Source organism: Hyla sarda, unplaced genomic scaffold (genome assembly GCF_029499605.1).
Source record: "Hyla sarda isolate aHylSar1 unplaced genomic scaffold, aHylSar1.hap1 scaffold_223, whole genome shotgun sequence".
NCBI lineage: Eukaryota > Metazoa > Chordata > Amphibia > Anura > Hylidae > Hyla > Hyla sarda.
The window spans coordinates 125,427-138,099 of NW_026608906.1; the positions used below are offsets into that span (position 1 = coordinate 125,427).

A 12,673-nucleotide genomic window follows, 5' to 3' on the forward strand; every position below is an offset into this window, starting at 1 on the left:
AGCAATGACACACCTGTGTGAACAGCCAGGAGACCCCCCCCCCCCCCCATGTTATGTTACATAGTTACATAGTTAGTACGGTCGAAAAAAGACATATGTCCATCACGTTCAACCAGGGAATTAAGGGGTAGGGGTGTGGCGCGATATTGGGGAAGGGATGAGATTTTATATTTCTTCATAAGCATTAATCTTATTTTGTCAATTAGGAACATTCAGCACCCACCCGCTATCAAGGCAGCTGCCTATCATGTCATGCCCTACCTGCACAGGTGTGCTGGCTACTCAAATGATCCAATTAAGGAGGCCATTTAGTCAGCAGCAGCAGAAGTCCTGTGCCTGGACGCTCCAACAGGGGCCAGACACAAGCAGAAGCAGAAGCAGCAGAAGCAGCAGCAGCACCACCTTTTGTTTTTTGGCTGCAGCAGCAGCAAGGCCCACAGGGCTGGCTAGCTGGCTAGCCAGCAAGCAGGTAGCAATGAAAGTAGGAATCTTTCTTTTTAACCCTGTAAGGGGGTGGTGCACTGTACCCGAAGATACTGCCATATCGGGTCAATGCATAGGGCGACGGAAGCAAGCTTCGAAATCGGCCCCCGTTCTCAAAAATCCATTTAATATATGGTCCCCAGATAGGGGACGTATCAGATATTAAACTGATAAGAACAGATACTACACTTGATCTTAGCCAAAAGGCCGAGAAGCGATAACCGTGAAAGGGGCGGGCCCAACAAGGTCCCCTTCATGGGCACTATCACTGCTTGCTGTCAGGGAGGCTGCCAGACAATTTTCCATGCACACTCTGGGCTGGGGGGCAGTCAACCACCAGTACACACAGCAGAACCTAAACCCATACCATTATTGCTAAGCAGCAAGACAGGGGCCCATTGCACTCCCACGGGGCCTTTTTAAATGCAATCCATAACCCGGATTTGCCAGGAACCCTTCTTACTCCTCCTACTTGCATGTGACACTGGGCTTAGGATCTGCATAGGAAACACACACACAAGCACACACCTACCTTTGTTGCCTGCAGATGCCTCCTTGGCTGTCCCCAAACGGTATCAAACCAACAACCACGGGAAGCTGTAAGCATAGAGGACATGCCTGCACCCCATTGGACTTACCTGTGTGGGTTAAATCCGGGTTATTTGACAACCTATGGCGGTGATGGTTCTGCTCAGGCAGAGCAGTGCTGATGCTCCTCATAAAGCTGTCGCTGCTGTGAAGGTTCTAGGTGACATCACAAATCCCTTTGGTTACATACACAACAAAGCTGGGTTGTTGTTGTTTACACTCTGCAAGGCCTGTGGAAGTGAGTGACATCATAGCACTGTAGTTCTGAGGGTTCAAGATGGATGCAACAATCTCCTGTTGCTTCTATGAAGGCCGTAATAGACGACATCACCAAACAGCTCCATAGTCACATACACAGCAAAGGAGAGATGTTGTTTACACCTAGTGATGTCAGTGGTATTGAGTGACATCACAGCACAGTGCTAAGGCTCCTGGGCCTGGACACAGCAGCGGCTGCAATATCTCAACGGAGAATACGTTTATATCTATGTGTGTGTGTGCGCATATATATATATATATATATATATATATATATATATATATATATATATTTCTCCGCCGAAATCACTTTTAAACCCATTTCCACCTTTTTTTCCCTTCTCTTCCTCTTACTTTTTTTTCACGTTTTTTTACGTTTTTCTCCTTTTCGCCTCTTTTCTGGGCGTATTATTCTTCTTTTTCTTCTTTTTTTTCGTCTAATGCATACCCCATCAGTGCAGCAATGCTTATTCAATACCGCCAGCAGATGGAGACACTGGGGGATAATTTTCTAAGGATTTATACTGATTTTTCCTGTCTGAATTTGTCGCACAGAAAGTTGCAGGCCAAATATGTGTGACATTTCTGCGACTTTAGCTTCTAGAGCATTTTTACAACATTATACATAGGTGCTGAATACATAAAAAGCGACTGTTCAGCGACAGACAAGTCGCATCGGCTGAAAGTAGGCCAGAATGTCAGTCCATGTTGGAGCAGGTTTAGATACAGTCTAAAGCATAGATCTCAAAGTCTGTGCACAGAATTTAGCAAGGGCCTCGCACCTTCTGATGCATCAGGTAGGTGCACAATAGCATAGCCTAACCCTCTGTACTTTGGTCTATATTGATGCGGGACATAGACAGCCAGCTGATGACCAATCCATTAGTGCAATGGATGGCTGGAAGCATTTGTCTTTGCCTTTGCAATACCACAGAAGCAATGCATGGTCAATGTACAGCAATGACACACCTGTGTGAACAGCCAGGAGACCCCCCCCCCCCCATGTTATGTTACATAGTTACATAGTTAGTACGGTCGAAAAAAGACATATGTCCATCACGTTCAACCAGGGAATTAAGGGGTAGGGGTGTGGCGCGATATTGGGGAAGGGATGAGATTTTATATTTCTTCATAAGCATTAATCTTATTTTGTCAATTAGGAACATTCAGCACCCACCCGCTATCAAGGCAGCTGCCTATCATGTCATGCCCTACCTGCACAGGTGTGCTGGCTACTCAAATGATCCAATTAAGGAGGCCATTTAGTCAGCAGCAGCAGAAGTCCCGTGCCTGGACGCTCCAACAGGGGCCAGACACAAGCAGAAGCAGAAGCAGCAGCAGCACCACCTTTTGTTTTTTGGCTGCAGCAGCAGCAAGGCCCACAGGGCTGGCTAGCTGGCTAGCCAGCAAGCAGGTAGCAATGAAAGTAGGAATCTTTCTTTTTAACCCTGTAAGGGGGTGGTGCACTGTACCCGAAGATACTGCCATATCGGGTCAATGCATAGGGCGACGGAAGCAAGCTTCGAAATCGGCCCCCGTTCTCAAAAATCCATTTAATATATGGTCCCCAGATAGGGGACGTATCAGATATTAAACTGATAAGAACAGATACTACACTTGATCTTAGCCAAAAGGCCGAGAAGCGATAACCGTGAAAGGGGCGGGCCCAACAAGGTCCCCTTCATGGGCACTATCACTGCTTGCTGTCAGGGAGGCTGCCAGACAATTTTCCATGCACACTCTGGGCTGGGGGGCAGTCAACCACCAGTACACACAGCAGAACCTAAACCCATACCATTATTGCTAAGCAGCAAGACAGGGGCCCATTGCACTCCCACGGGGCCTTTTTAAATGCAATCCATAACCCGGATTTGCCAGGAACCCTTCTTACTCCTCCTACTTGCATGTGACACTGGGCTTAGGATCTGCATAGGAAACACACACACAAGCACACACCTACCTTTGTTGCCTGCAGATGCCTCCTTGGCTGTCCCCAAACGGTATCAAACCAACACCCACGGGAAGCTGTAAGCATAGAGGACATGCCTGCACCCCATTGGACTTACCTGTGTGGGTTAAATCCGGGTTATTTGACAACCTATGGCGGTGATGGTTCTGCTCAGGCAGAGCAGTGCTGATGCTCCTCATAAAGCTGTCGCTGCTGTGAAGGTTCTAGGTGACATCACAAATCCCTTTGGTTACATACACAACAAAGCTGGGTTGTTGTTGTTTACACTCTGCAAGGCCTGTGGAAGTGAGTGACATCATAGCACTGTAGTTCTGAGGGTTCAAGATGGATGCAACAATCTCCTGTTGCTTCTATGAAGGCCGTAATAGACGACATCACCAAACAGCTCCATAGTCACATACACAGCAAAGGAGAGATGTTGTTTACACCTAGTGATGTCAGTGGTATTGAGTGACATCACAGCACAGTGCTAAGGCTCCTGGGCCTGGACACAGCAGCGGCTGCAATATCTCAACGGAGAATACGTTTATATCTATGTGTGTGTGTGCGCATATATATATATATATATATATATATATATATATATATATATATATATATTTCTCCGCCGAAATCACTTTTAAACCCATTTCCACCTTTTTTTCCCTTCTCTTCCTCTTACTTTTTTTTCACGTTTTTTTACGTTTTTCTCCTTTTCGCCTCTTTTCTGGGCGTATTATTCTTCTTTTTCTTCTTTTTTTTCGTCTGATGCATACCCCATCAGTGCAGCAATGCTTATTCAATACCGCCAGCAGATGGAGACACTGGGGGATAATTTTCTAAGGATTTATACTGATTTTTCCTGTCTGAATTTGTCGCACAGAAAGTTGCAGGCCAAATATGTGTGACATTTCTGCGACTTTAGCTTCTAGAGCATTTTTACAACATTATACATAGGTGCTGAATACATAAAAAGCGACTGTTCAGCGACAGACAAGTCGCATCGGCTGAAAGTAGGCCAGAATGTCAGTCCATGTTGGAGCAGGTTTAGATACAGTCTAAAGCATAGATCTCAAAGTCTGTGCACAGAATTTAGCAAGGGCCTCGCACCTTCTGATGCATCAGGTAGGTGCACAATAGCATAGCCTAACCCTCTGTACTTTGGTCTATATTGATGTGGGACATAGACAGCCAGCTGATGACCAATCCATTAGTGCAATGGATGGCTGGAAGCATTTGTCTTTGCCTTTGCAATACCACAGAAGCAATGCATGGTCAATGTACAGCAATGACACACCTGTGTGAACAGCCAGGAGACCCCCCCCCCCCCCCCCATGTTATGTTACATAGTTACATAGTTAGTACGGTCGAAAAAAGACATATGTCCATCACGTTCAACCAGGGAATTAAGGGGTAGGGGTGTGGCGCGATATTGGGGAAGGGATGAGATTTTATATTTCTTCATAAGCATTAATCTTATTTTGTCAATTAGGAACATTCAGCACCCACCCGCTATCAAGGCAGCTGCCTATCATGTCATGCCCTACCTGCACAGGTGTGCTGGCTACTCAAATGATCCAATTAAGGAGGCCATTTAGTCAGCAGCAGCAGAAGTCCTGTGCCTGGACGCTCCAACAGGGGCCAGACACAAGCAGAAGCAGAAGCAGCAGAAGCAGCAGCAGCACCACCTTTTGTTTTTTGGCTGCAGCAGCAGCAAGGCCCACAGGGCTGGCTAGCTGGCTAGCCAGCAAGCAGGTAGCAATGAAAGTAGGAATCTTTCTTTTTAACCCTGTAAGGGGGTGGTGCACTGTACCCGAAGATACTGCCATATCGGGTCAATGCATAGGGCGATGGAAGCAAGCTTCGAAATCGGCCCCCGTTCTCAAAAATCCATTTAATATATGGTCCCCAGATAGGGGACGTATCAGATATTAAACTGATAAGAACAGATACTACACTTGATCTTAGCCAAAAGGCCGAGAAGCGATAACCGTGAAAGGGGCGGGCCCAACAAGGTCCCCTTCATGGGCACTATCACTGCTTGCTGTCAGGGAGGCTGCCAGACAATTTTCCATGCACACTCTGGGCTGGGGGGCAGTCAACCACCAGTACACACAGCAGAACCTAAACCCATACCATTATTGCTAAGCAGCAAGACAGGGGCCCATTGCACTCCCACGGGGCCTTTTTAAATGCAATCCATAACCCGGATTTGCCAGGAACCCTTCTTACTCCTCCTACTTGCATGTGACACTGGGCTTAGGATCTGCATAGGAAACACACACACAAGCACACACCTACCTTTGTTGCCTGCAGATGCCTCCTTGGCTGTCCCCAAACGGTATCAAACCAACACCCACGGGAAGCTGTAAGCATAGAGGACATGCCTGCACCCCATTGGACTTACCTGTGTGGGTTAAATCCGGGTTATTTGACAACCTATGGCGGTGATGGTTCTGCTCAGGCAGAGCAGTGCTGATGCTCCTCATAAAGCTGTCGCTGCTGTGAAGGTTCTAGGTGACATCACAAATCCCTTTGGTTACATACACAACAAAGCTGGGTTGTTGTTGTTTACACTCTGCAAGGCCTGTGGAAGTGAGTGACATCATAGCACTGTAGTTCTGAGGGTTCAAGATGGATGCAACAATCTCCTGTTGCTTCTATGAAGGCCGTAATAGACGACATCACCAAACAGCTCCATAGTCACATACACAGCAAAGGAGAGATGTTGTTTACACCTAGTGATGTCAGTGGTATTGAGTGACATCACAGCACAGTGCTAAGGCTCCTGGGCCTGGACACAGCAGCGGCTGCAATATCTCAACGGAGAATACGTTTATATCTATGTGTGTGTGTGCGCATATATATATATATATATATATATATATATATATATATATATATATTTCTCCGCCGAAATCACTTTTAAACCCATTTCCACCTTTTTTTCCCTTCTCTTCCTCTTACTTTTTTTTCACGTTTTTTTACGTTTTTCTCCTTTTCGCCTCTTTTCTGGGCGTATTATTCTTCTTTTTCTTCTTTTTTTTCGTCTAATGCATACCCCATCAGTGCAGCAATGCTTATTCAATACCGCCAGCAGATGGAGACACTGGGGGATAATTTTCTAAGGATTTATACTGATTTTTCCTGTCTGAATTTGTCGCACAGAAAGTTGCAGGCCAAATATGTGTGACATTTCTGCGACTTTAGCTTCTAGAGCATTTTTACAACATTATACATAGGTGCTGAATACATAAAAAGCGACTGTTCAGCGACAGACAAGTCGCATCGGCTGAAAGTAGGCCAGAATGTCAGTCCATGTTGGAGCAGGTTTAGATACAGTCTAAAGCATAGATCTCAAAGTCTGTGCACAGAATTTAGCAAGGGCCTCGCACCTTCTGATGCATCAGGTAGGTGCACAATAGCATAGCCTAACCCTCTGTACTTTGGTCTATATTGATGCGGGACATAGACAGCCAGCTGATGACCAATCCATTAGTGCAATGGATGGCTGGAAGCATTTGTCTTTGCCTTTGCAATACCACAGAAGCAATGCATGGTCAATGTACAGCAATGACACACCTGTGTGAACAGCCAGGAGACCCCCCCCCCCCCCATGTTATGTTACATAGTTACATAGTTAGTACGGTCGAAAAAAGACATATGTCCATCACGTTCAACCAGGGAATTAAGGGGTAGGGGTGTGGCGCGATATTGGGGAAGGGATGAGATTTTATATTTCTTCATAAGCATTAATCTTATTTTGTCAATTAGGAACATTCAGCACCCACCCGCTATCAAGGCAGCTGCCTATCATGTCATGCCCTACCTGCACAGGTGTGCTGGCTACTCAAATGATCCAATTAAGGAGGCCATTTAGTCAGCAGCAGCAGAAGTCCTGTGCCTGGACGCTCCAACAGGGGCCAGACACAAGCAGAAGCAGCAGAAGCAGCAGCAGCACCACCTTTTGTTTTTTGGCTGCAGCAGCAGCAAGGCCCACAGGGCTGGCTAGCTGGCTAGCCAGCAACCAGGTAGCAATGAAAGTAGGAATCTTTCTTTTTAACCCTGTAAGGGGGTGGTGCACTGTACCCGAAGATACTGCCATATCGGGTCAATGCATAGGGCGACGGAAGCAAGCTTCGAAATCGGCCCCCGTTCTCAAAAATCCATTTAATATATGGTCCCCAGATAGGGGACGTATCAGATATTAAACTGATAAGAACAGATACTACACTTGATCTTAGCCAAAAGGCCGAGAAGCGATAACCGTGAAAGGGGCGGGCCCAACAAGGTCCCCTTCATGGGCACTATCACTGCTTGCTGTCAGGGAGGCTGCCAGACAATTTTCCATGCACACTCTGGGCTGGGGGGCAGTCAACCACCAGTACACACAGCAGAACCTAAACCCATACCATTATTGCTAAGCAGCAAGACAGGGGCCCATTGCACTCCCACGGGGCCTTTTTAAATGCAATCCATAACCCGGATTTGCCAGGAACCCTTCTTACTCCTCCTACTTGCATGTGACACTGGGCTTAGGATCTGCATAGGAAACACACACACAAGCACACACCTACCTTTGTTGCCTGCAGATGCCTCCTTGGCTGTCCCCAAACGGTATCAAACCAACACCCACGGGAAGCTGTAAGCATAGAGGACATGCCTGCACCCCATTGGACTTACCTGTGTGGGTTAAATCCGGGTTATTTGACAACCTATGGCGGTGATGGTTCTGCTCAGGCAGAGCAGTGCTGATGCTCCTCATAAAGCTGTCGCTGCTGTGAAGGTTCTAGGTGACATCACAAATCCCTTTGGTTACATACACAACAAAGCTGGGTTGTTGTTGTTTACACTCTGCAAGGCCTGTGGAAGTGAGTGACATCATAGCACTGTAGTTCTGAGGGTTCAAGATGGATGCAACAATCTCCTGTTGCTTCTATGAAGGCCGTAATAGACGACATCACCAAACAGCTCCATAGTCACATACACAGCAAAGGAGAGATGTTGTTTACACCTAGTGATGTCAGTGGTATTGAGTGACATCACAGCACAGTGCTAAGGCTCCTGGGCCTGGACACAGCAGCGGCTGCAATATCTCAACGGAGAATACGTTTATATCTATGTGTGTGTGTGCGCATATATATATATATATATATATATATATATATATATATATATATCTCCGCCGAAATCACTTTTAAACCCATTTCCACCTTTTTTTCCCTTCTCTTCCTCTTACTTTTTTTTCACGTTTTTTTACGTTTTTCTCCTTTTCGCCTCTTTTCTGGGCGTATTATTCTTCTTTTTCTTCTTTTTTTTCGTCTAATGCATACCCCATCAGTGCAGCAATGCTTATTCAATACCGCCAGCAGATGGAGACACTGGGGGATAATTTTCTAAGGATTTATACTGATTTTTCCTGTCTGAATTTGTCGCACAGAAAGTTGCAGGCCAAATATGTGTGACATTTCTGCGACTTTAGCTTCTAGAGCATTTTTACAACATTATACATAGGTGCTGAATACATAAAAAGCGACTGTTCAGCGACAGACAAGTCGCATCGGCTGAAAGTAGGCCAGAATGTCAGTCCATGTTGGAGCAGGTTTAGATACAGTCTAAAGCATAGATCTCAAAGTCTGTGCACAGAATTTAGCAAGGGCCTCGCACCTTCTGATGCATCAGGTAGGTGCACAATAGCATAGCCTAACCCTCTGTACTTTGGTCTATATTGATGCGGGACATAGACAGCCAGCTGATGACCAATCCATTAGTGCAATGGATGGCTGGAAGCATTTGTCTTTGCCTTTGCAATACCACAGAAGCAATGCATGGTCAATGTACAGCAATGACACACCTGTGTGAACAGCCAGGAGACCCCCCCCCCCCCCCCCCCATGTTATGTTACATAGTTACATAGTTAGTACGGTCGAAAAAAGACATATGTCCATCACGTTCAACCAGGGAATTAAGGGGTAGGGGTGTGGCGCGATATTGGGGAAGGGATGAGATTTTATATTTCTTCATAAGCATTAATCTTATTTTGTCAATTAGGAACATTCAGCACCCACCCGCTATCAAGGCAGCTGCCTATCATGTCATGCCCTACCTGCACAGGTGTGCTGGCTACTCAAATGATCCAATTAAGGAGGCCATTTAGTCAGCAGCAGCAGAAGTCCTGTGCCTGGACGCTCCAACAGGGGCCAGACACAAGCAGAAGCAGAAGCAGCAGAAGCAGCAGCAGCACCACCTTTTGTTTTTTGGCTGCAGCAGCAGCAAGGCCCACAGGGCTGGCTAGCTGGCTAGCCAGCAAGCAGGTAGCAATGAAAGTAGGAATCTTTCTTTTTAACCCTGTAAGGGGGTGGTGCACTGTACCCGAAGATACTGCCATATCGGGTCAATGCATAGGGCGACGGAAGCAAGCTTCGAAATCGGCCCCCGTTCTCAAAAATCCATTTAATATATGGTCCCCAGATAGGGGACGTATCAGATATTAAACTGATAAGAACAGATACTACACTTGATCTTAGCCAAAAGGCCGAGAGAGAAGCGATAACCGTGAAAGGGGCGGGCCCAACAAGGTCCCCTTCATGGGCACTATCACTGCTTGCTGTCAGGGAGGCTGCCAGACAATTTTCCATGCACACTCTGGGCTGGGGGGCAGTCAACCACCAGTACACACAGCAGAACCTAAACCCATACCATTATTGCTAAGCAGCAAGACAGGGGCCCATTGCACTCCCACGGGGCCTTTTTAAATGCAATCCATAACCCGGATTTGCCAGGAACCCTTCTTACTCCTCCTACTTGCATGTGACACTGGGCTTAGGATCTGCATAGGAAACACACACACAAGCACACACCTACCTTTGTTGCCTGCAGATGCCTCCTTGGCTGTCCCCAAACGGTATCAAACCAACACCCACGGGAAGCTGTAAGCATAGAGGACATGCCTGCACCCCATTGGACTTACCTGTGTGGGTTAAATCCGGGTTATTTGACAACCTATGGCGGTGATGGTTCTGCTCAGGCAGAGCAGTGCTGATGCTCCTCATAAAGCTGTCGCTGCTGTGAAGGTTCTAGGTGACATCACAAATCCCTTTGGTTACATACACAACAAAGCTGGGTTGTTGTTGTTTACACTCTGCAAGGCCTGTGGAAGTGAGTGACATCATAGCACTGTAGTTCTGAGGGTTCAAGATGGATGCAACAATCTCCTGTTGCTTCTATGAAGGCCGTAATAGACGACATCACCAAACAGCTCCATAGTCACATACACAGCAAAGGAGAGATGTTGTTTACACCTAGTGATGTCAGTGGTATTGAGTGACATCACAGCACAGTGCTAAGGCTCCTGGGCCTGGACACAGCAGCGGCTGCAATATCTCAACGGAGAATACGTTTATATCTATGTGTGTGTGTGCGCATATATATATATATATATATATATATATATATATATATATATATATATATATTTCTCCGCCGAAATCACTTTTAAACCCATTTCCACCTTTTTTTCCCTTCTCTTCCTCTTACTTTTTTTTCACGTTTTTTTACGTTTTTCTCCTTTTCGCCTCTTTTCTGGGCGTATTATTCTTCTTTTTCTTCTTTTTTTTCGTCTAATGCATACCCCATCAGTGCAGCAATGCTTATTCAATACCGCCAGCAGATGGAGACACTGGGGGATAATTTTCTAAGGATTTATACTGATTTTTCCTGTCTGAATTTGTCGCACAGAAAGTTGCAGGCCAAATATGTGTGACATTTCTGCGACTTTAGCTTCTAGAGCATTTTTACAACATTATACATAGGTGCTGAATACATAAAAAGCGACTGTTCAGCGACAGACAAGTCGCATCGGCTGAAAGTAGGCCAGAATGTCAGTCCATGTTGGAGCAGGTTTAGATACAGTCTAAAGCATAGATCTCAAAGTCTGTGCACAGAATTTAGCAAGGGCCTCGCACCTTCTGATGCATCAGGTAGGTGCACAATAGCATAGCCTAACCCTCTGTACTTTGGTCTATATTGATGCGGGACATAGACAGCCAGCTATCCATTAGTGCAATGGATGGCTGGAAGCATTTGTCTTTGCCTTTGCAATACCACAGAAGCAATGCATGGTCAATGTACAGCAATGACACACCTGTGTGAACAGCCAGGAGACCCCCCCCCCCCCCCCCCCATGTTATGTTACATAGTTACATAGTTAGTACGGTCGAAAAAAGACATATGTCCATCACGTTCAACCAGGGAATTAAGGGGTAGGGGTGTGGCGCGATATTGGGGAAGGGATGAGATTTTATATTTCTTCATAAGCATTAATCTTATTTTGTCAATTAGGAACATTCAGCACCCACCCGCTATCAAGGCAGCTGCCTATCATGTCATGCCCTACCTGCACAGGTGTGCTGGCTACTCAAATGATCCAATTAAGGAGGCCATTTAGTCAGCAGCAGCAGAAGTCCTGTGCCTGGACGCTCCAACAGGGGCCAGACACAAGCAGAAGCAGAAGCAGCAGAAGCAGCAGCAGCACCACCTTTTGTTTTTTGGCTGCAGCAGCAGCAAGGCCCACAGGGCTGGCTAGCTGGCTAGCCAGCAAGCAGGTAGCAATGAAAGTAGGAATCTTTCTTTTTAACCCTGTAAGGGGGTGGTGCACTGTACCCGAAGATACTGCCATATCGGGTCAATGCATAGGGCGACGGAAGCAAGCTTCGAAATCGGCCCCCGTTCTCAAAAATCCATTTAATATATGGTCCCCAGATAGGGGACGTATCAGATATTAAACTGATAAGAACAGATACTACACTTGATCTTAGCCAAAAGGCCGAGAAGCGATAACCGTGAAAGGGGCGGGCCCAACAAGGTCCCCTTCATGGGCACTATCACTGCTTGCTGTCAGGGAGGCTGCCAGACAATTTTCCATGCACACTCTGGGCTGGGGGGCAGTCAACCACCAGTACACACAGCAGAACCTAAACCCATACCATTATTGCTAAGCAGCAAGACAGGGGCCCATTGCACTCCCACGGGGCCTTTTTAAATGCAATCCATAACCCGGATTTGCCAGGAACCCTTCTTACTCCTCCTACTTGCATGTGACACTGGGCTTAGGATCTGCATAGGAAACACACACACAAGCACACACCTACCTTTGTTGCCTGCAGATGCCTCCTTGGCTGTCCCCAAACGGTATCAAACCAACACCCACGGGAAGCTGTAAGCATAGAGGACATGCCTGCACCCCATTGGACTTACCTGTGTGGGTTAAATCCGGGTTATTTGACAACCTATGGCGGTGATGGTTCTGCTCAGGCAGAGCAGTGCTGATGCTCCTCATAAAGCTGTCGCTGCTGTGAAGGTTCTAGGTGACATCACAAATCCCTTTGGTTACATACA

At 46.5% G+C, this 12,673-nt stretch overlaps 6 non-coding genes across 6 annotated transcripts; all 6 read right to left on the reverse strand.

Annotated features, from left to right (window-relative positions):
- Positions 1-511: 511 nt before the first annotated feature.
- LOC130321096 (U2 spliceosomal RNA) lies at positions 512-702 on the reverse strand. Its single transcript, XR_008866876.1, has one exon. It is a non-coding gene; the product is annotated as a U2 spliceosomal RNA (small nuclear RNA).
- A 2,083-nt stretch (positions 703-2,785) lies between these two features.
- LOC130321097 (U2 spliceosomal RNA) lies at positions 2,786-2,976 on the reverse strand. The gene has a single exon (XR_008866877.1). It is a non-coding gene; the product is annotated as a U2 spliceosomal RNA (small nuclear RNA).
- Positions 2,977-5,074: 2,098 nt separating this feature from the next.
- Positions 5,075-5,265, reverse strand: LOC130321071 (U2 spliceosomal RNA). The gene has a single exon (XR_008866860.1). It is a non-coding gene; the product is annotated as a U2 spliceosomal RNA (small nuclear RNA).
- A 2,085-nt stretch (positions 5,266-7,350) lies between these two features.
- Positions 7,351-7,541, reverse strand: LOC130321098 (U2 spliceosomal RNA). Its single transcript, XR_008866878.1, has one exon. It is a non-coding gene; the product is annotated as a U2 spliceosomal RNA (small nuclear RNA).
- Positions 7,542-9,633: 2,092 nt separating this feature from the next.
- On the reverse strand, positions 9,634-9,824 carry LOC130321029 (U2 spliceosomal RNA). Its single transcript, XR_008866833.1, has one exon. It is a non-coding gene; the product is annotated as a U2 spliceosomal RNA (small nuclear RNA).
- A 2,098-nt stretch (positions 9,825-11,922) lies between these two features.
- On the reverse strand, positions 11,923-12,113 carry LOC130321099 (U2 spliceosomal RNA). The gene has a single exon (XR_008866879.1). It is a non-coding gene; the product is annotated as a U2 spliceosomal RNA (small nuclear RNA).
- Between the last annotated feature and the right edge of the window lie 560 nt (positions 12,114-12,673).